Below are 2196 nucleotides of genomic sequence, written 5' to 3'. Positions count from 1 at the left end.
ACCCGACCTCTTTCACAGTCTCTCTGAGAGTAGCTCCTTTAAAGACAACAACTCTTGGTTTTTTATCTCTTTCTAGGTTTGGTCTACAAACACATCAGTGGCTTCAAGCAATCTCAAAGACTTTGAGAGCACTAGTGGAGGAACTATGGTTTGCAAATTTCCAGGAGGAGGAAGGAGCTTACCAACTTTTCCATCTGGTCCTGTGACCTGGGTTAATACTCTTTTGGAAATTATGTGCAGGGAAGTGCCTACCAAAATAAATGGAAGACAGACAAGTTTCTCTGTACTTGCTCATTTCTAGCACACATTGCTCTTGGCTGACTTTTTAACAGTGAGAGAAGGCAGTCATTGATGCCGTGTGTACACCTCATGTTCAAGGAATACCAGGGGTAGCAGTTAATCCACTAAATGTGACATTAGACTGAAGAAGACACAGTGGTTTTTAGGGGCAAAAGATCATTGTTCATTGCTTATTGTCCATGCCTTCCATTCGGAGAATAGAGATGCTTTTTATAAAACAACGTGCAAGGAAAGGATGATAATACCTTTTTCCATGAGTTGCAGTGGTTGGAGTCCCATGAAGTGCAGTGGTGGTAGACTGGGCTTTGATGGGGATCATGGATTTAGAAATATAACTCTACTCTTATTTTCCTCCTGAAGAATGTGGGGTTTAAGGATTTACTCACACACAGCAAAAGCTTCACTTCCTTTTCCCTTTTTTCTTAACTCTTTTTCCTTTTGCTGTATAATCTTATTTAATTGTTACTCTTACAAAATCTCATTTTTGATTGGACTCTGAGGTAAAAGCTCTCAGAGAGGACAGTTTCCACCTCTTGGTAATCTGTTCTTGGAACTTTTCTTTGGCCTCCTACATTCTCTTAGCCAAAAGTTTAATATATTCTGCAGCCTCTTCCTTATTTTTCTTAGTACCCTGTTTTTTCAGAGCAGTACACCAGTGTTTGTGCTGGAGGGCACATGGAGTGACAAGAAGCTGATTTTTGGGTGCTTTGGTTCTAGATTTCTTCTTTGTTGAGGGGCTTTCTCACAACATTCTGGTGAACATCATCTTCTTTAGAGAGATTGAAATATTTATGAATTCTGTTAGCTCTTTTGGGCCTCAGGTGATAAAGCACAGTAGTATTGGTGGATCTAGGAATATCTTTTTTGCCCCCTCCTTTTTTTTTTTTTACAATGATCAAGTTGAGAACATTGAGATTAGCATCCACAATTCAACACTAAACAGATTTGTGCTTTCTTTCTCCAGTCATCCTTGGTCTGTAGCAGGAATGCTCCTTACTCAGCAGCAGGCAGACACAACCCTGCTTCATGGGGAAGCCTTGCTTGTTGTCATCACTGATTCAGACCACATAACCCTTCCGTTCTTTACCCAGAGCATCAGCAGCAACTTCCATGGCCATATACTTCTCATAAAAGGTACAAAGTTTGTGTTCATCATCCACTTCAAAGAGTTTCCGGCAGTCAGGACCTGGGAAAGAGATGTTCAGCTTCATCCTAAAGCAGCCTCCAGCCTCCAGGGTTCCATGAAAAAGAGCTCTTTTGTTAATTCTTTTTTTTTTTAATTTTTTTTAATTTATTTTTTTATTTTATGATAGTCACAGAGAGAGAGAGAGAGGCAGAGACACAGACAGAGGGAGAAGCAGGCTCCATGCACCGGGAGCCCGATGTGGGATTCGATCCCGGGTCTCCAGGATCGCGCCCTGGGCCAAAGGCAGGCGCCAAACCGCTGCGCCACCCAGGGATCCCTCTTTTGTTAATTCTTGAGGCTAGTTTTGCAAAAATCAGATTGAAATCCATCATACAGTTAATGCAGTTAAGCTACAAAAATTAAATTATTCAAACATTTTTTAAAAGTAGAATAAAAGTGCTTAATGATGAATGTATTTCACTTTCCACATTAATTATCTTTAAAATTTTTATATGCTCTTTACCTTACTTCTAAGTATCCCCTAGTTTGGGACAATCATTTAGTTAATTTTAGGAATGTACATTGTCCCTATCAGAAGTGAGGTGTGATGGAGTCTAGAGCTTATTTGAACAGATATTTATAAATGTCTGTGGTCTTATTGACTTGCAAGCAAAAAGTTTGCTATGCAAAAAATTTATAATGTGATGTTAGCTTATAAGAAGTGATGAGGTTGAAGATGATTTTTTTTTTCTTCTCCCTGACTATAGAAT

The 2196-nt window shown here is 39.4% G+C and overlaps 1 pseudogene; it reads right to left on the bottom strand.

Annotated features, from left to right (window-relative positions):
* Window positions 1–778: 778 nt before the first annotated feature.
* On the bottom strand, window positions 779–1511 carry LOC118354411 (40S ribosomal protein S6-like; annotated as a pseudogene).
* Window positions 1512–2196: the final 685 nt, after the last annotated feature.

Source organism: Canis lupus, chromosome 4, assembly GCF_003254725.2.
Source record: "Canis lupus dingo isolate Sandy chromosome 4, ASM325472v2, whole genome shotgun sequence".
Taxonomy (NCBI): Eukaryota; Metazoa; Chordata; class Mammalia; order Carnivora; family Canidae; genus Canis; species Canis lupus.
Note: the sequence above shows the minus strand (reverse complement) of the source record. Positions and strands in the feature narration are given on the sequence as shown.